Genomic DNA, 22,524 nt, shown 5'->3' with positions numbered 1-22,524 from the left:
CTCCACCGTGTATGGACCCGAAAACCGAGCCCGCAAGCTGGATCCAGGTAACGGAAGCAGCACCAGAACTTTTTCACCTGGTTGAAACACACGGAGGACAGACTTTTTGTCATAACGACGCTTCATTTTGGATTGGCTTAGTGCTAGATTTTCATGAGCTAACTGACAAGCATGATTAAGACGCTCACGAAACGAACTGACATAATCCAGCACATTATGCTCAGGTTTTGGCGACTCAGACAGCCACTTTTCTTTAAGGAGCCGAAGGGGACCACGCACCGTATGGCCGAAAACCAAATCACAGGGACTGAAACCTAAGGACTCTTGTGGAGTTTCACGCACAGCAAATAACAGAAGAGGGAGGCCCTCATCCCACTCTTTGTTAGACTCAAGGCAGTATTTGCGCAGCATGGATTTTAATGTCTGGTGGAACCTCTCAAGCGCGCCTTGGGACTCTGGATGGTAAGGACTTGATTTTACATGTTTAACTTTTAACTCTTTCATTACTTGTGCAAACAATTTTGACATTAAATTTGTGGCTTGGTCACTCTGAATAGTTTTAGGTAAACCAAAAGTCGAAAAGAACTTAGTGAGAGCTTTCACAACCGGTTTTGCTCTTAGAGTGCGCAGTGGGATGGCCTCAGGGTAACGCGTCGTGGCGCACATCACAGTCAGGATATACTGGTGTCCGGATTTAGTTTTTGGTAACGGACCTACACAGTCTACCAACACTCGTTCAAACGGCTCCCCAAGCACCGGAATCGGGTGCAGGGGGGCCGTACGAATAGCTTGGTTTGGCTTTCCCACAACCTGACATGTGTGACAGGTGCGACAATATTTCACTACGTCGGATTTTAACCCGGGCCAGAAGAAATTGCGCAACACGCGATGGTAAGTCTTTTTGACACCAAGGTGGCCAGCCAAACTGGAGTCATGTGCCAGACTTAGAATTTGCGCGCGATAGTCTGTTGGCACAACCACCTGATTAACAACGTGCATTTTACTGGAGTCGGGACTCCACCGTCTCATCAATACACCGTTGTCCAGAAAAAACACACAAGGTTGGCTATCCTCCTCGCCGGCTACAACAGAGGAGAGACACAAAGTTAGAGACGGATCATTTCTCTGCGCATTGATCAACATTTCTCTTGTCATGTTTAAACCTAGGTCTGCGTCAGCAGGAAAGCAATCAGGCTCAATGACACATTTTACCACGTCACACTTAGTAGTGGGGGACACAGAAAAGGAGGGCTCACCCTCATCTAATGTAGCCATAAACGACTCAGACAGATCCACAGCTTCACCCACTTTACGAGCCTGTGCACGCGTAATTGCGCACACAGGAATCACATTTGGCACAGACACATCAGCAGAATCAGAGGTGGGACAGCAAGCAGACGCAACCGAAATGGGATCATTAACAACTTCGGGCAGAGGAAACACATTTCCTCCGGCCAAATCATTACCCAAAATAAACGAAATGCCATCGATCGGAAACCGTGGGAGCATGGCAACTTTCACGTGTCCCGACACTAGCGGTGAATGCAAATGGATCATGTGAAGTGGGCCGTTAAGTTCGCTCTTTTTGATTCCCCACACTAGCAGATCAGAAAAACACGAAGTCTCATTCGAAAGCGGCAGGACACTAGACAGCATGAATGAATGATAGGCGGCTGTATCACGGATAATTGTCACCGGTACTTTATCAGTTTACTCGCCGGTTAAGGAAACAAACCCGTGTGAAACAAACCCGTGTGAAACAAACGGCTTGAAACGAGGGTCGACTTCCGCGGTTACCTCTGGTTCAGGTAAAAGCTCAGCGGGACGTACAGGAGGGGACGCGGTGTTAATAAACCCCACACCTGCAGGAGATTTACTACTTTTATTTTGTCCTTTTTTTCTAAGAGCCGGACAGACAGCGATCAAATGGCCTGGCTCACGGCAGTAAAAACACTCACGGCTCTCACCCGCAACTGGTGAGGTGCATTTACGCATCCGCCTTGGAGATCGTTTTCTGCGCTCAGGCATTATATTTGAAACGCGAGGTGCCGTCGGCATAGAAAAAACTCTTTTATGTGTCAAGAGGAATTCATCAGCCAGCACGGCTGCTTTAGATATCGACGCAACTTTTTGTTCATTCAAATAAACAACAATTAGTTCCGGCAGACACTTTTTAAATTCCTCGAGCAAAACGAGCTCTCTCATTTCCGCCACAGATTTAACATTACACGCCTGGCACCATTTGTCAAACAAAACGCTCTTGTCACGCACAAACTCAACTTATGTCTGGTTGGCAGTTTTTTCACCATTTCTAAATCTTTGGCGATAAGCTTCTGGGACAAGCTCATAAGCCTGCAACACAGTCTTTCTTAATTTGTTATAGTCAAGACTATCCTCAATAGACAGACTGGCACAGACCTCCTGGGCCTTCCCCACTAGTTTACACTGAAGGAGAAGTGACCAGAACTCTTTGGGCCAACTTAGGGCGGCAGCTATACGCTCAAAAGCGCTGAAATACGAGTTCAACTCGGACTCCCGAAACGGAGGGACCAAAGCAATGTGCTTGCTAATGTCAAAAGCAGGAGCAGAAACAGAGCTACGGCCAAAGGGAGACACAGGAGAGGAGGCTACAGGAGCTCCTTTCTCCAGTTCAAGCACCCTGATACGCAGATGCATGGCTTGCACCTCTAGCTGTTTATTCTTATTCTCTGCCTCTTTTATTTGGAGAGCTATGCGGAGATCCTCTGTGGTCATGCCACCAACCATGAGAGGCTCTGTGACCGGCCCTGGCTCCACACCAGCAGTGAGCATGGTAGCAACCTCCGCCGCTTTCACCTCTGCCACCAGTGTGTCACCTGCCGCGTCACCCGCAGCGGCAGCGTCAGCCGCATCAACAGCCGGTCTGGGTAGGACGCCCTGCTCCACTAACTTAGCACACAGCAACTGTTTGAGCTCTGCTTTCTTGGCACTGTAGGCCACCTGCACATTATAACAATTTGCCACAATCAACAGGTCTGCTTTTTTGCATTTATCAATTTTAGCCAAAGATGGACTGGTCACAAAATCGTCCAACGAAAACTCCATTATTCCCCCCAACACATCAGAAAAAAACTGCCAACCAGAAGAAAAAAAAATACTCACCGAAACTACCCGAAAACAAAGCGAAACAAGACCCAACAAGACCCCAAGTCCCAAGTGGCCACAAACAATGATGTGGTTGAATACTAAGAAAAAGGTTTTATTTACAAAAATAGTTAAAGTGACAATAGATAATGATATATATAAACTGAGCTATAGGCTTCAGGGTGGACTAAGGCCAAAATAGCAAACAAAAGATTCCTGTCTAGGAAATAATAAACCTTACCTAACCAAACTTAAGAAGAAACAAATGACACAAGATTTACCTCCCTAACTAAATAAACAGGAAAAAACAATGTTAACAAAACTGGCAGTCCACCCTTACTACTCAAAGAAACTAAACTACTCAAAAGGACTACAAAGCTGAACTGAAGTGTGGCCGGTTGGGAGATGAGGAGGATGAGGATTGCTGCCATCAGACGTCCGCCATCTTGGCTCTTTATAAACCAGGTAGTTTTCAGTCTGCAGCCAATCAAGAGCCAGGGCCTGGAACCACTCCACCAATCATGGCACGGCTATGGCACACACCTATTTGCATAAACGATTGAAAGCAGAAAAAAAACCATAGGGCACACACACAGCACATTGGCTAAAAAATGACTGCAGTCATAACAATACACATCTGTGCATTTACAATGACAGATTATTCAGGTATTTTTGGGCCTCACCATAACTGCTATTTGGTGACAAGTGGTCGCCCATCACCCACAAACCTACAGCATTTGTGAGCACTGTGTGTCACAGAAGTCACGCTGGCCATCACAACCATACAATGACACAATCTGAGATAACAGGTTCAACCTCAATATGAAGAAAAGTGCTCAACAGTTGTTTCCCAGTGTCAAACTTAAACAAGCGTGTCTCACAATTTGTGTGTGTGTACAATAAGGCAAATGTGAGTCATATTATACAATGACACAATCTCGGATAACGGGTTCATTAAAACCTCAATACAACAGCATCAAAGTTAGACAAGTGTGTCTCACAATTGTTGGGGGGGAGAAGAGTTGAACAATAAGGCAAAAGTGAGACATGTTATACAATGACAATCTGAGATAACAGGTTCAACCTCAATATGAAGAAAAATGCTGAACACCACCAACTAGCTGTTTAACAGTGTCAAACTTAGACGAGCGTGTCTCAGTTTTTGTGTGTGTGTGTGTGTGTGTGTGTGTGTGTGTGTACAATAAGGCAAATGTGAGACATGTCATACAATGACACAATCTGGGATAACAGGTTCATTAAAACCACAATATGAAGAAAAATGCTGAACACCCACAAAACATTTGTGTTAATTGAACACACTTATGTCTTTTTGTTCACAGGCGGTATCTAAGAATTTTATTTCTTAGTCCATGGACTCTCGCAGAGCATTCATCTGCTTTAATGCTCATGATGACCTTCTGAAGGAACTCAAAGGTGTACCTCATATTTCTGGGGTACTCAAGATTGAGGCAATAGATGGCTCCCAGTAGCATGGCAAAGCCAGTGGGCACATCTCTGATGTCATGTAGGATGATCTTCTCCTCTTCTACCACAGCCACATTAAAGACTTCCAAAGGAAACGCATCCTGTAGAGGGCCTTCATGCCCAATCACTAGTCCAACTTCCATCCCTCCCATTATCACATTGAGGGTTTCGCCATAAGCCTGAAAACATAAAGACATACACATGTTACATGTTCAAGTTTAAGTCATGGCCATTCTAATAAATAAAGGCTATAACTGTCCAGTGAGTGAGAAAATAATGGGACTGAAAGGCTGTGGTATCAACCAATGATAAATAAAATAACTCCTGCAAATGTAATAAAACATGTACTATATTTGATTGAAAATGTAATAAAACCCAATAATGTCAGAACTTGACCAATAATCTAATAAAATGTCCTGGCTGATACAGTAATACATGTAGGGTCCAATAATGCATTTTCAAAAATGTAATATGTACCGCCTGACAGTTTGTGTTTTAAGAATTTAATGTTATATACATTGGATTTGAAATGAAAGAGCATTGTGAGGAAAATGATTAATTATTGGGTCAAGATTCTGAGGATTTCTTGTGTAAAAATTATTGCTTTGGGTATGGTAATACCTCTTATGAACATGACACATGTTGCCCTAGCCACATTTAAAACTAAATCTAAAGAGTGTACTATAAAATGTGTGAATATAGTGTCTTACATCACACATCCTGATGATGTTGGAGGAATCATCTGAAAGGTAGTGCGGGAGACCAAGTAGGGCAGCTGTTCTTTGGTTTTGGTTTGTGTCCTAAGAAAACAGGTAATAGTAGGTGAATGGAATACACAAGCTAGAATCCTCATCTTAGTACTCTTTGGAAATATTTTTCTACACAGTACATACCTCCTTTTGAAGACAATTCAGAATGCTGCTCAGGGCCAACCTCCTGCCTGATGCAGCAGCTGCTTTGTACAATTGTAGAAGACTGGGCACCAACTCATTGAGTCCACCCAGAAAGGACTCTTGCAGGTCTTTGGCGACAATTAATTGTAATTCATGTAATTCACACAGAAAGCTGCGCTGCCGCTCCTAAAGAGACGTGACGGTATGTCGAAATGCAAGTGGTTGGGACTATTGTAACACACAAACAAATCATCCTTCTGGCGACTTTTTTTGTCAAAAGCGACTACCGACAAATCTAGCGACTTCTACTGGTGTTATTGGAGACTTTTTTGGTGTTTGGAGACTCTGACTTGGAAGCACGTATCACTCTGCAGTTACTGTGCTCAACGAGCAGCGGGTGCTGCCGTGAGTCCCTCCCCCGTCCAAAAGCACTCACAGGCGGTCAGTCTCTCAGTAGCCTCGCGCAGCAGTCCAGCCTGCAGTCAGAGCAGAGAGGAGACACACAGCACTCCGCCTCCAGGCTGTAAATGAATCGCGGATGCGCATGGCCGCCGCCGCCGCTCCGGCGTACAGAGTGGGGTGTAAATGTACCATTTATTACCAAATAATAGCCGGGTTTCAATTAACCGCAGGGTCCCTTTAAACGCCGGATGCAGGTGTATATTTTGATAAACAACCGCAGGGGAAACACCCCGATCTCATCATCATGACGTCTACCGTCACGTCTCTTTAGGAGCGGCAGCGCAGCTTTCTGTGTGAATTACATGAATTACAATTACTGCGCTGCCGCTCCTAAATTCGAATTTTCCAAATATCACAATAACAAAACTTAATTTTCACGTTATTCTGTTTTTGTTTTAAAACAGAATAACATCAAAAAACTTAATTTTCACGTTATTCTGTTTTTGTTTTAAAACAGAATAACAGCTACAAAATGTGTGATTTTGAGTTATTCTGTTTTTCTGTTTTTCCGTTCTGGTTTTAAAACAAAATAACAGAAAAACAAAGTTTTTTTTCTGTTATTTTAATTTGGTTTTGAAATGGAAAAACCAAAGAACGAAGAACAAAAACAGAATAACGTGAAAATTAAGTTTTTTGATTTTTACTGTTTTGTTATTGTGATATTTGGAAAATTTGGATTTAGGAGCGGCAGCGCAGTAATTGGTTAATTCATGTAATTCACACAGAAAGCTGCGCTGCCGCTCCTAAAGAGACGTGACGGTAGACGTCATGATGATGACGTCGGGGTGTTTCCCCTGCAGTTATTTATCAAAATATACACCTGCACCCGGTGTTTAAAGGGACCCTGCGGTTAATTGAAACCTATTATTTGGTAATATATGGTAAATTTACACCCCGCTCTGTACGCCGGAGCGGCGCGGCCATGCGCATCCACGATTTATTTGTAGCCTGGAGGCGGAGTGGTGTGTGTCTCCTCTCTGCTCTGACTGGACTGCTGCACGAGGTACTGAAAGACTGACCGCCTGTGAGTGCTTTTGGACGGGGGAGGGACTCACGGCAGCACCCGCTGCTCGTTGAGCACAGTAACTGCAGAGTGATACGTGCTTTCAAGTCAGAGTCTCCAAACACCACAAAAGTCTCCAATAACACCAGTAAAAGTCGCTAGATTTGTCGGTAGTCACTTTTGATAAAAAAAAAGTCGCCAGAAGGATGATTTGTTTGTGTGTTATAGTAGTCCAACCACTTGCATTTCCACATGGGGGGAATTTTCGTGATTTTTAAAAAAAATATTTTTTCCGATTTTTTTTTTTTTTTTCCCCTCCCATCCTGTGGCATACTCGCGCCCCCCCCCCCGGGAGAGTGTCCGCCCCACCGGTTGGACCACTGCATTAGTCCATTATTAGATTCCTTCTGATGCTGACTATCACATAAAAAGGTGTTTTAGAGGCTCAGACAGACCTCTTGTGTTCATTGGCAGCTCATTATGAGAGAGATCATGTCCACCTTCGGTGCGTTACGCACATTTCCTAATATGGACTTCTCTCCTGGAGGGTGACCCCTAATTTCCACTGGATCGCTCCGCGTGTGTGTAGGTTACAACAGGTTGTGGAATTTGGTTAAAATTCCGCGTAGTCAAGCCAGCCGCTCCAACATTTTAAGCAGAATGTCAGCAGAATGTCAATAAATGTCAACGAAAATTCCCCCCATGTGGAAATGCAAGTGGTTGGACTATTATAACACACAAACAAATCATCTGTCTGGCGCCTTTTTTTGTCAAAAGCGACTACCGACAAATCTAGCGACTTTTACTGGTGTTATTGGAGACTTTTGTGGTGTTTGGAGAGTGGGGTGTAAATGTACCATATATTACCAAATAATAGCCGGGTTTCAATTAACCGCAGGGTCCCTTTAAACGCCGGGTGCAGGTGTATATTTTGATAAATAACTGCAGGGGAAACACCCGACGTCATCATCATGACGTCAACCGTCACGTCTCTTTAGGAGCGGCAGCGCAGCTTTCTGTGTGAATTACATGAATTAACCAATTACTGCGCTGCTGCTCCTAAATCCGAATTTTCCAAATATCACAATAACAAAACAGTAAAAATCAAAAAACTTAATTTTCACGTTATTCTGTTTTTGTTTTAAAACAGAGTAACAGCTACAAAATGTGTGATTTTGTGTTTTTCCATTTTTCCGTTCTGGTTTTAAAACAAAATAACAGAAAAACAAAGTTGTTTTTCTGTTATTTTAATTTGGTTTTGAAACGGAAAAACCAAAGAACGAAGGGTACACGGATTGTACACGGATTACGTTTCATGATTCTTACATTTTACAAGTTTTCATTCATACAGATGAACTATTTTTACCTTGCACAATGAGTGATTACTCATGGCAGACCGTGCTCTAAAAACTATTACTCCAGTTGAGTAATGGTTTTAGAGGTATATTCTTTTCCCCAAATCATTTATGTTCAGGATGGCTCTGAGGTAGCACTCGATTGTCTAAAAAATAAATTGTTCTATAAATAATTTCTCTGAAACTTCAGAAACTTTATGAATGCAAAGGTGATGGTTGTCATGTAAGAAATATTTACCTCACCCAGCAGCCAATTGTGTGGTGCTAGAGAGTTGATTTCACTCTGACGAAGCATATAGGGGTTAGTCTTGTCAGATAATTCAATAACAGCAACGACCACTTCACTGTCCCTTTTGCACCTAATTTTCTGCTGTTTATTTAGAACAAGCATGCAAGTTGTTATTCAAGCATGAAACATAACATACAAACATACAGACTTTAAATTTTGAGTAGCTGAAGCAAAGTGAGCCCTATTGAAAAATACTTTTCTATAAAAAAAAAAAGACACATAGACCAGTTGTGATGTCGTTGTTGAAGTGGTGATTGTCTGGCAGTGGCGGTTCTAGACCAGTTTTGATAGGGGGGCCAGGTTGCGGCTGGCTTTTTTGTTAGGGGGCACATACAACCCGGAAAAAGGATAAATCCCTCATTCAGACAAAAGCAGTGTTTACAATTTCAGCAATTTTGATTGGGTAGTAAACTGCTGATACACTTTATTTCTGCCTTTCTAATCAGAACAAAATCATTGCAAGAAATCTGTCATTGTATTATTAATGCAGACTCCCTGTCAGGGGGGCCACAGGGGGGTCCAGAGTTACGGGGGCACTGGCCCCTGTTGGCCCCCCCTAGAACTGCCCCTGTTGTCTGGCCTCCCTCTTTTTGCTGGCCATCTTAAGCTGCAGATATCTACGAAATTTAAGAAGTAGATCTGTTGAAGTCAGAGTTTAAGGGGGAGTTGTAAACTGACCAAGAGAACAGAAAACTTTTGAAAATATAATGCTGTACCTGTCCAGTGTGTTTCACTTGAAGAAGTCTATATTTAATAAACATCAATAAATCAATTCATTAGAATGAGAAGAACAAGTTCAAATTTTGAAAGGAATATACATTTTAGACAAAGTAGTTTCAGCATTTGACTTGCAGAAGTCTTATAATCATAGATTTTTTAGAATCTGTCAATGTATTTTAATGACATACCTTTTTATTGGTCTTCATCCGTTGTCTGTGGATGCGTCTGTGGGGGTGAGCGTGGTCGGGGCACGGCTACAGGAGAGAGAGAGAGGCGGAGAGCGCTCAGGAGAGCAGAGCCAGGTGAGTGATTGACAGAGCTGGCACCCAGTTACTAATCACTCACTCCCTTTAAATGCAGTAGCGGCTGGACCTCGGATGGAGAGGCAGGAGAGACACACTGGAGAGCAGACTAGGAGAAGAAGTGCAGCACTGGAGCAGGAGAGAGGAGGGAAAGACAAGACGCACGAGCCGCATTTGGCCCTTGGCTGCATAAGTGTGTGGTGGGGTTAAGAAATAAAAAGAACCCTAGACCCCAGTACTGTGTGTGTGTGTGTGTGTGTATATGTGTGTGTGTGTGTGTATGTGTGTGGTTCATATGTGAAGAACTCAAGCATAGCCTGAAAGAGAGCTACAGCATCCTTTCACTCCCATAGGTACTTGAATCTTGTGGGGAGGGTTGAAATATTTTGTCCTTTTAGGAGCTGCACGCACACTACATTTTCCCCATTGTTTCTCAGCATGCTCCAGATGTTCTTCTTTGTCTTTCAATGGTCTGCATAACAGCTCCTGATTGAGGCCATAATGCAGGATGTGTTCCTTGTAGCGGCCACGCAGAAAGGTGTGCACCTTCCGATTGAAAGAGTGTTCAGCTACAAGTGTTCCTTGTGTAGAATCTGGCTCTTTGTGATTCAAAACCAGTACTCAACATGGCAGTTAGTAAGCCTTGTTTTGGTGTCTGCTGTACCAACTTTGCTTGGATCTACATCACTTGCATATCTGCATAGATCCCCCAACATAAGGCCTGACCAAAATAGGAAGATCCCCATGTAATCGTGCAGCAGTAGAGGTTCTCCTCACAATTTCCATTCGCATTTGGCACATTAGACTGGTCACTTTCCAGGACCCCTTCAGAAAAATGCTGAAACGGTGAGTTGGAAAGAACAGTCTTGGCTCTCTTTGGTGGCTCAGGTTATGTCTTCATTAGCGGAGTGCTGGAATCATCCAGATTGGTCTTGCTCTTGATACAGCCTTTGATGACCTCCAAGCTCTCTTCTACTTCCTGAGTGGAGAACCTACTTCCAAAAATCTGTCCCATGTGGCCAAAAAATTGTACTGCAGGATTCAGACTGATGCTGTTTATCAGAAGAGCCACGCAAAGATTTGCAAATTCCTTCAGGCTGGTATCTCTGGTCTTCCTAGAAAAGGAAACAGAGACGACCTTCAGGATATGTGCTGAGCACAGGTGTAGCACAGTGATGCCCCTCAACTCTTTCTTTGTAAAAGAGCCTTTTGATGATTTTACACAGCATCTCAAGGTATCCCAACATATCTGGCCTGTTGAAGGCCAGCACAACACCTTGCATTAGGTCCCAACTGTAGTCAGTTTCCACTTGGCTAACTTTACTGGCAGTGATTTTTCTGACTTTTGTCAAAAATGTCATTAGCCAAAAGGACAGATTGGCCAGGGTGTGGTCATTGGTGACCATTTCACTGACAGGTAGAGTTGGTTTGTTTTTGCCATCACCTGACAAACAGAACCTTCTTGGGTTGGTTGGGGAGCTGGCGCACAACGCCACCTGTGGCATCAAGGAAGAGGGTCACTGGAGAACCTTGCTGGAGATGATCTGCAAAAACTGCAAATCCATGCTTGGTATACAAGTAGAAACCAAAGGGATCCGCTTGCAGATGTTGGATGTACCCTGGACAGAAAATGTAACCTGCATCAGACTCTCTCATTATTTGCTGTGTTAGTATTAGCTCCAGCATCATGTGATCATGAAGCCTCGTGCTTCTACTTATCTCTGCGGACACAACTTTGAGGACGCCTTTTGACAGTGTTTGGGTGAGGTTACCTGCAAGTAGCTCCAATGATGGTGTTTTCCCCAGCCTCTGAAAAAAGGTGTTACTCACACCACCAGTGACTGCCTTCTCAATTTTTCCTCTCTTCTTATTGCTGGCTGACCTTGCCCTTGTCTCATCACTTAAATGTGTAACTTTACCACTTTACCACATGTGAAATGTAATCTTTTGTGCATTCTTTGAGGGTTTATATGGCATTTCAAAGAAGAATTTGGCTTTGCATGAAGAAAAAATGCACACTGCTTTTATTTCAATGTAAGATGATGAAGTCTTTCGGCTCTTAGGTGCTCTAAAATGCTGGTACTTGAATGCACGAGAACAGCAAGGGATCTGCTTTCGAAAGTTACTGTATAGGACTTGTGTCCATGACTTCCTGAGTTTTGACGATCCATGACTTGGCTTGATCTTGTCCCATTTGCCCCTCTTAATGTGCATTTTAAATGTTTCAGGTCTAGGTTGTGTAGGTCTGTACTGATCTCTTTCACTCGTACTTTGGATCTTTTTCACAGATGATGTGTTTCCAACGTAGCTCTTAACTTCACTGAGCTGAGAATCCCGCCAAGAATCAGTCTCAAGGACAGCACTTTCTTCATTCTTTACTTCATCCAAATTTTCATCACCTGTGTCTGTTGCTGTATTAGTTGCTGCAGCTGTATTTGTTGCAGTATCTGTAGTTAGCTCTTTAAGGTCATCAACATTCTCATTTCCTCCACCAAGGTAGGTATCATATGCATGAATGGCACTCTCATAAGTCCTCACTTCAATCAAATTTTCCATGCCTGTTTTTGTGGTGGATGTATGCACTATTTACTGATTTACTAGAACAAACTTGGTCTCCAACTTGCACATTAGCTTGTGACGTTAGTTGTTGGGTTGATGTCCTAACCCCTCGTTTGTCTTGCAGCCGTACAACATATAGCCATTTCTTTAACCTCTCTTGACTAACAGTAAACAAACAAATGGAACTGGCCATACTTCAGAGTTCCAAGATGTTTTCCTTTTTATAATTGGCAAATCTAATAATTCCTTAATTATGCGCTGTTCACCACAAGCCCTTAACCACAGATCCTCCTTTGGTATTCTACCAACTTTCCTTGCATGCCCTATGATGACATTGCAGGCCCTCTAAATATAAACATAAGTAAAACATTTTATTAGTAATTAGTTTGTGCTACTAGGACACTAGACATTGTTCCAAAGGCACAATATGTAACACTGACAGCGTAATGCAATCTGAAACAGTAGTCCGTAACTTTACGGAACCAAGAAACGTAAGCACCTGGCAAAGTATGGCAAATACTCATAAAATCATCCTAATATGGCACTAGGCTAAGGCATAATGTTAATATAACATACTGATTGAAATAAATAAATAAATAAAACTGAGAAATATTCCTAAATGATAGTCAATGAATACCAATTGTTTCTATGATATTTTTACGCGATTTTACAGGGAAAATGGTTGTGAAAGATGAATACAAACCTTACAAACAGATGTTGGTAGGTTGAAATTCCTGTGAGCTATTTCCAAATAAAAAAAAAAAATCTAATAAAATGTCCAATCAATACTAATGAACACTCATTGTTTCTGGGATATATTCAAATGTTTCTTCTGGGAGATAATGGTTGTGAAAAAAATATTAATTAGCTTAGAAACAGACAGTATTTGTGTGTTATTATTTTTGATTGTCAAAACTGAAGAATCAGAGATTGCAATCTTACGATGCGCCCCAGCTGCCGCACGGTACTCCGAAGGACATTAACCTGTATTTACTGCTTGTAAAGTTGTGAAACAGGTAGGCCTAGTGTATGAATGCGGTTTTAAACTCCATTCATTTGTAAAGCCTTCATTCTTTCTAAGCAAGAACATGCTTTAAGATATATAAGGGTACAAAGTATATTTAATGTGATTTTTTTGAAAACACAAGGTTTAAAAAAAATTAAATATGTTTTAGTCATTTGGCTTCAATGGTGGTATGGAAACAGATACCTCTATCTGTTGTCAGATGGCAGCAGGGTGAACAGACTGGGGCTGGGGTGGTGATGTCTTTTAGTATTCTTTGGGCTATGTGTATATCATCTCACTGATGCTCTGTGGATGGTAACAGTGATGTTCAGTCGTTCTGTTCCAGAACCTATTGTTTCAATTATTCTCATTGCATGAAACACTTTGTCACTTTGCTGAATGAAAAGTGCTATACAGATAAGTTTGTAGGTTACATTATGCTGCATAAATCAAACAGGTGATTATTACAGCAAAAACAAACACACTTAAACAACTAATGATAGCAAATGATGATGAAATTCCATTCCATAAATATTCAAATATTCCAATAAAACTCTGCATTAGACAATAGAAATGGTCACATCAGAATATACAGAATAATACACATCAGATAGCATACAATAAATGCATAAACCTTTAATCACCATTGTAAAATACCTCAAATGTTGAATTCAATTTCACCGTCTTCAGTATACTTTCACAGATCATTACAGTCTGACTGTAATAGTTTGGGTTTTTTGGTTTGTTGATTTCTTTTATTTTGTTAGTTCTATCCTTTTGTGCATTGCTGTTACCTCCTCTTTTCTCATCTGTGTTCCCAGAGTTCTGTCTCTCTCCTGTGCTCCTCCCTTGTCTAATTGTTCCAGACGCATTTCCTGTTCCGTTTTCAGAGGTCCTGGCTAACGTCGTGCATCCTCCTGGGTTGGTTGATGCACCTACTTTGCCTGGACCCAACTTCCTGGAATGGTCATTGCCTCACCAGTCACTGGTTCAATTGACACCTCTACAGACTGTGGTTCCCTGTTTGAACCCCAGCTTAGCCCAGCCCTCCTTACGCCCTCTGCCACTGCTTCCTCATTGCCCAAAGGACCTGTGGCCACGCCCAACCATTAGTTCCAGGGCCTGTTTAAAATCAACGCCACCTAGGAGTAATACGGAGCCTAGGACTCCTAAAAAACAAACACAGGTTTCTTCTAAATTGGGGGGAGCACAGTTAAAAGACCATAAGACTGAAAAACATTCATTTAAAAGGATTTATTCCGTAAAAAGAGATGTGTCACCTAAAACAACACTAAAAATATAAAAAGAAACCACTGTTGTGGTGATGCCTGAACAGTCCATAATTGTCTATAAAATACGTAGTCTCTGGTGTCATGGCGCCTGCTGGCCCCCGGTGTTCCTGGTGCTAACCGTTCACGGCGTCCGCTGTCCTGGCATTGACGTCCTCGGTTTCACAGCGCCCGCCCCGGCATTCCCAGCGTCCTCCGTCCTGGCGTTCCCAGCGTCCTCCGTCCTGGCGTTGACGTCCTCGGTATCATGGCGCCCAGTAGGGTTGCCAACTCCCTGAAAAATAAATAAGGGACCTTGCCTACTCCTCCCAAACCCCCCACCCCCGACGGTTTGGTAAAAAAAAATTTTGCCGCTTTTTGTGTGTGAAACGATTTTTGAATGATTTGACTCGACTGTGAATTTAATTTGATGCATGTTTTTGAGTAATACAAATACATAGAAAAACAATTATTATTCAACAATTTATTTTTTAATGCAAAATAAAATATATTTTTAACAAATCTGTCCTGCTTGAAGGAACTTAGGGCAGGATCACGAAATATGACTCAATAGTGACACGACGGCCGTTTGGGTAACTGCAGCCATTAGCCAAGCCGGCGCGGGAGCGCACATGAACTCTTCACAGCAGTGCAGCTGATGCTGTGACACGGTTATTTGTTTGCTCACTGTTCACGCGACCGTTTACTGCAAGACTTCCTCGCATACCTCCGCGGAACTACCTTGGTAGCCTACATCAGCGAACAGCATGATGTCAAGAGACGAAATAAGTAAACTAAGTGTTTATCTAAGTGCAGCTTTAGTATGTTTCTTTGACAACATTAGCGCATCATTTCAGCAAAACGACAGTTGTAATGTAAAGTACGCTTACCTTACACTGGCCAAATGGTTACTAAAGTTCTATTTCACCAGACACGGTGAATAACAAGCTAGCGATAACCATTGCTTTGTGATTGAAGCTAATGTGACTGCTAACAATGTTATGGTGTTTGACGAGCATTTGGCATGTGGCTGCAGCTAATTTCTGACTGTGGTAATTACCAACATAGCTAATATTTATAACATTGGATAAAGCTTGCTAACAAGCTGACATTAGTGTGCAGTCATTATCATGTAACAGCAATAGTATGATTCAATATCTCAAGCCATGTGTTATGTGCCAGTGCCAGTGAGATCATTTGTGAAATCATTTCCATTATAAGACAATATAAATGGTATGAATAGCACTGCGCCATAACAAAGTAAATACAAGGAAAACACAAATGTCATTATGTCATAACTGGTATTATACTAAGTTAAATCAGAATAAAAATAACATCAAAAAATTACTAAAGTTATTCTTATTAGTATCGTTCTCAGTGTTTTTTGTTTCGGGATTTGGAATTGACTCTGGAAGGAGTGGCACACATGGAGATGTACTGCCTGGATGAGGGTACACTTCGTCTGGTTAGGATGACGTGGAACAACATCTTTGCTCTGGAGGACAGCCAAGATGTGGGCAGTGATAACCGAGAGTTTTGGTTTGCTTCCTACCGGCGATTTACGATCTGGCAGGATGGGCATCAGAGAAGAGGGAACTGAAGGCCGATACCGAGCTGCTGTGTTCTTCGTATCTGGTTAAACTTCCCTGACCCCTTTGCAAACTACACAGGTTACAAAGAAGCTCCATTTAGGGTGCCTGACTGATATTTTCTCCTGTTTTGTGTCCCTGTGACCACAATGCCTAAAAAAAAAAAACATTTCTTAGCCAAAGATTCCACTTTCATCCAAAAATAAAAACTATTTATGTACATTATATATTTTTACATTTATTTTCAAAGTTTACAGTATGTACAAAGTTTTATTTTGTATTTTTTTTACATGTTTATAATAAAATAAATGTGTGGTAAACAAGACGGTCTTGTCTTCTCTCTTTTCTTGCTCACGTCTCTGGATCATGTAGCTGAGGCCTTTATGGAGAGAAGAGAACAGTAGCGTTAGAACACATACCAATGCTCCATAATCAAATCTGGTAATTATTATGTTATATTATAACATTTTACAATGTTTTGTCTATATTCTGAAAAGATTGAAATTCCTTATGACCAAAACTTAGAAAGTGAAAACATACTAACCCTCAGACACTGGTTCAATTGGGGATAATCGATGAGAGAGTTTAGCAGCTATTCGCTTGCTGGGTGTTGATGCTCTCATCTCCTTACTTCCCCGAGTAGCAGCTTCAGGAGTCTGCTTCTTCTGATGGCTGGAAAACAGCAATATTTTAAAAAGTTAGAGTCTCAGTCAGCAAGCTGGCTGTGACTTTGCTACCTTGGTGTCTTTTCTCTTTGGTCAGAACAACTATGGCCATGCAATGTTTGCCTGTAACAATAATAATATCAAAATACTTGCCTCAGTCAGTACTATTGTGTGTTTCACTTTTACAAACATTTTCTCCTGCTTTACTTACAACGTAATGTATAATGTCTGGAGCAATCTTGTGTATAAGGTACAACACGAGAAAAATAGTTGAGACCACTCTTTCAGCCCACCCACCCCAAAGGACTCAACCACACACACGTGCTTCACAAGCAAGGTCACAGGTACACACACTGTACAGATTGTAAAGCCCACTGAGGCAATGTGATTGTGATTTTGGGCTATATAAATAAAATTGATTTGATAGCCGTATCCCCCAGCCGGGAAGCCGGCTCGCTGTGTGTAGCTAGCGGCTAATATGACTACACAGACCCAAACAAACCGTTAGCCTGTTGCTACAGCCAGCTGCTAACGTCACCTCCCAGATACAAGTTGGGCTTTCGGTCCCATATCTAAAAGGGCATATTTCTAACTATTCGGTTTCAGACTGAAGGACCCTGGAAAATGCGCAGTCTGTAACTTCTCAGTGTTACAAGCAGTGGACTAAGTTACATGTTAGCGGCTAGAGCTACATTAGCTGCTAACGCTACGTTAGAAGCTGACGCTACTTTGCACTTTAGCTCAGAGTCCTCGGTGATCTCATAAGATTTTCAAATAAAGCTCTAAAAATGACCTGTAATGTATTCTTACCTGGTTATGAGGAAATTAGCCATGTCAGCATCCGTTTTCAGTCCCAGTTCAAGCTGAAGCTGCCTCCATGAGTCCAAGGCATATCCAATGTATATTCGCGTGCCAGCCCGGCTTTAGTCACAACTTCTTTTAGACTCACGACTTGCTACTGATAAAACCCTTCGTTTTCTTCTTCGTATTACTTTTTAGTGGACTTTGTGTGGTGGTGGGTCGTTTTCTGGCCGTAGCAGAGTCCATAACAACACAAACAGTATTCCCGGTCCACCGTGTTTGTCTTCTTCCGGTCTCCAAGCCGTCGAGGACGCGCATTCAGCGTCAAATAACGTCACGTCCGCAGGGCTGCGCGGGAAATTCGGACCCCGAATAGCAGTACATCATGCAGCACACAGCCTGTTCAAGGCTATGGGGAGATATGTATGTGTGCTCATTCTTTTTGGTTTTGAACGCTTCATCACCCATTAGCATTAAAATACTTATAATGAATGTTTATTTTTTCACGAATCCTGCCCTAAGTTCCTTTAACTTGACAGAATAAAATAAATATTTATTTAACAGAACTCTCCTGCTTAACTCAAAACAGTATAAAATAACAGAAAACAATAGAAACAGTACAAATTCTGCACGTTACATCTATCTATCTATGGACTGTTTGAACTGACATGTGTAAGGTTGTATATATGTATGTATACAGTATAGTGTGCATTCTTTATCTATTATTCATCTATGTATTACTTTTATGTATTATTGATCTATTTTATGTATTCATCTATCGATTGTATGTGTTTATTCCACTAAACAATTTATTTGGCCATAAAATACTGCCATTTATTGGACTTAAAAAACATTCTTTTTTCTTTTTTAACATACCATATCTCCCCCTGGTGTTGCCTGGTGGACAACAAACCGGTCAAGGGTCCACCTGGTTGTCCCTCACGTGTTTAATGTGTCGACCATTGGAATCATGTTGTTTCACGTCAAACAGTCCACCATGGGCTACAGAAAAAGTGCGCCAGCAGGCATTATCTACACTTTTTCCAGCCACATATTTTCTTTTTCTTATTCGAGTCTGTATTTTTGCAGCCTTTTCTTTCTTTTTCTCAAGGGAGTAACATTACTGCTCATTGTGTAAGGCGTACCGTCTGCAGTGTCCTGTGAACCTGTGTCGTTGTGAGCCATGCTGAATTTTTTCGCCAGTTGCCTCAGTCTCTTGTCTTCCGGTATCTTCTTGCAAGCAACAGTACCTCGGCCAATGAGAAGAGCCGGATTCTGCATTGTTATTCTCGTGTGTAACAGTGTGCTGTCGGCTCATTGGTCACAGAGCAGGAGAGGGCTGGCAGTAAGAATACCGTAAATTTTCATATAAAATGCCCTGTCATTCATTAATTCTATTGACATTTTAAAGACCATTTTGATTCTCACAGAAATACGGGACAAAGTGCATCCCTTTTAAGCTCAATATGGGACGCCTAACTTTGTTTCTAAATACGGGACGATTCCGTTTTTCAAGGGACGGTTTGGCAACCCTAGCGCCGCCCACCGCCGTCTGCTGTCCTAGCGTTGACTTCCAATCTAACTAAACCCTATGAACGTCGATGAGGTTCAATGTCAAATGGAAAGGCTCAGGTGATCACAGGCAAAGATGGAACAGGTTTCAAGACTTCTTCAAACACATCATTGTGTATAGGAGATTACTACATTGGCTCAAAAACACTTTATTGCACTGTTGTAGCCAACAGTTTGTTTGTAAATGATTGTATTTATTTATGTTTTAAACAGTATTATATCTGATTGTATTTCTGTTTAATACTATACTATGCCTGACATTTTTTTATATTGCTGTGTTATACTACTGTATACTGCATACTACTATACTATACTGTACTGTTTCATTACATTATATTTCTGATGTATATTTTCTTATTAATACAGAAAACACTGAGTGTTAATACTTAATCACATCATAGACTTGCTGACTTTGCCGATAATAATCAAATCACACCATTGATATTTAAGTCATCTTCTCTTCTCTCTTCTCTCATCTTCTTCTATTTTGGTTTTATATAACTGTCATCACTCTTAGTCTTAGTCTAGACAACTATATTTCCCATCTGGTGATAAAATAAAGGCTTATATTATCAGCAACACTCAATGTGAATGTACTTGGTGGAAAAAAATTAACTATTTTCTTCTTTCTATGTAAGGTTTGCTGACAGCCACAGTGCCCAGCTATTTTAGGAAATAAGTGAAACTTTTTAACACCATGCAAGTGGTGTGGCACTATGGATTGCAATGTCAGCCTGTTGCTCCTAATGATTTTGGTGATGCCCTTTCTGGGCCTTCTGTCTGAGGAGACAGAGCAACAGAGTGCCAACAGCATAAGAAAACGTTTTATTTTTTATTTTTATAGCAGCAGGGTGAACGGATGGTGGTTGGGTGGGTGTTGTCTTTTAGTATCCTTCCGGCTCTGTGCAGATATATCACTTCACTGATGCACTGTAGATAGTACCAGTGATGTTCTGAGCGCTTTTAATCACCCACCGTAGATGGCACTTTCAAAAGCATGGAGATAAAGTCTGCAGAGAACTTGTATCCAGATCCTCTAAAATGTCTCAGCTACACTTATATTTAAATGCTGTTGGAGGTCCCTCTATCATAAACTTAAAAGGAGTTACATTACATAACAGCGTTTCTCTAAAACTTTATGGTTGCTAATAATGCTTTAACTTTTACACAATCAATAAAGTCATTCTTTCTGACTTTTGACCTGACAGTCAAAGCCAGAAAAACGTTTATCAGCGTAATCTAGAGATAAAAACAAGGACAGAGATAGTATTATAATAGCCAAGGTGATCTTTTATACACTTGCTGTTGTAAAACCCTTTAGTTCTTGCTTGCTTAATGGACTCTATTGTAAACCCCCACATCATAAATGTTTTCCTTAACAACAACTTGTATAACGATAAAAAATGTCTGAAGTATTGAAAGTTTTGTTCCTGGTAGGCTCTTAATAATGCCTGTAAGTTAATAAAACCTTTAAACCTTAGCCATATCTGTCCCTCTACATTCATAGCCTTATAGCATTTCCACATCTTTCTCACAGCTAAGATCCTGCACACTTTAACAAGAAGTGAATGAACTGAACTGAATGAACTGCAGCAAACCCCAGAGTGTTCCTCATTCTACAGCAAAAGCCATATATACTATCTAGGGCTTTGGACATAGTTGTCAAGATTAAAAATGCAGATTATTCTTCACAGGCCAAACATAAAATGTACTGAAATGAAAAAGAAATACTGACAGGAAGTCAAATGTGATTTAGGAAATTCTCTTAAACTTACAAGATTAATGGTTTATCAGAGCTTTGATTTAAGATAGAGAGAAGACAGCAATTTTATGGCGAATACTATGAATAATCTTTATAGTACACTAGCATATTTTGGCAGTTAGTATAAGTACGCAGCAAAAACACACAATGAAGTGTCTTGATGCAGAACAAAATGTGTATGGGAATGAAGAAAGAGTGCCATTATTTTCTAAGTTTCTAACTTTCTAAGTTTTCAAACTGTTTCATGCTACAGAAATTGCAGAACATTAGAGTTATTTATATACAAATATAAACATGTGATGATGATAATGTATTTGGACTCTTCATATCTGAAGTTTGATATCAGGTAAACCCTGTCCATCAACTTTAACTGCATCTGAGCACCAAGCATCAATGTTATAAATACAAAGTCGACCTCTCCTTGTCTAGCTGTAGTCCTGCTCCCCGTCGGCTCAATACACATTCGGCCTGTGGAGTGCAACAGCTTGATCAGCTTGACTCTCTTCCTCCTGGGGATGGTCCAAATGGTCAGGCTGGATGGTCGAAAGATGCCGAGCGCTGTGATGATCTCAAAGTCCAATACGCTTAATCCAAACCACAAGCTTTCTTCTTGATGACAGTGTCTCTGCCATGGGCAGTGTGTGTTTCAGTAAAGAAGCTAAAAACTAAACTGTGGCATAATTTGGAGGAGCTACCAGTCGCACATTCATGGGCTGACTGATAACTGCTCTGACACAGAATAGATTTAAATAGATAGATAGATAGATAATCGATAATTTCAACACTGTTTTGCCGATTCATTATGTTGTGTATAAATTATACACTCTCATCTCAATTAAACACTCAATTCACTCTCATTTTGATTTTGGTTTGGACTCAAACAGTTGGTAAGTTATTTTAGACCCATTTTTGTTATATTTGTAGGAAGTCTGTCAACATCCTGACAGCTATCAAACAATCAAATGCTTTGACAAAAAAGGAAGAATAATCTTGTATCTGTAGCTGTCTCTAATAGACCTACCCAATCATTTCATTCCTGTACCAAGTATAAAGTGTCCTCCAGTGACTAGGAAGCAAAAGCATGCTCCCTCTAAGCCAAAGTATGAGTAGCTGCCAGAGTGACAGATGGGCCTCTAGATGCCACAACACTTTTTCACTGCATCAAGTAAAGCGGTGCGCGGCGTACAGCATACTGTGCTCTCGCACCCAAAGTTCAACGATATTGAACTTAAGGCACAGCACTGCACCGAACCCAGCGACCAGCTCAGCGCAAATTGCACTGTGGCTGAAAAGCCTCTCGCTCGGTAGCTAACCTAGTTAGTTTTGAGGGTGTGGATAGCTAGGGATATGATTTTTTTCTTCTGAATACTTTCGAATTTTAGCTAGCTCTAATCTTACCAATCCCAGCTCCAACTCTGGACAACAAATATCTGGCCTTACAGCTGCTTAATGCATCTTCAGCTAGACACTAACATGTGTGTGTAATGAGCTTAAAGAGTCTTAAAAGCTGCATAGAGCTGAGCAGTATAATGGAGTCAGGGAATAATCTGTCTGTGATTTTGTTATGATGAGTGGCCCCCTTTTACATTACAAGTCATGTGATTTCCATGTGAATAAATACTGGAAAAAACCTGTTAAAGGATAATGTATACTATAAAACATGGACATGG

Source organism: Sparus aurata, chromosome 8 (genome assembly GCF_900880675.1).
Source record: "Sparus aurata chromosome 8, fSpaAur1.1, whole genome shotgun sequence".
In the NCBI taxonomy this organism is placed as follows: domain Eukaryota; kingdom Metazoa; phylum Chordata; class Actinopteri; order Spariformes; family Sparidae; genus Sparus; species Sparus aurata.
Note: the sequence above shows the minus strand (reverse complement) of the source record.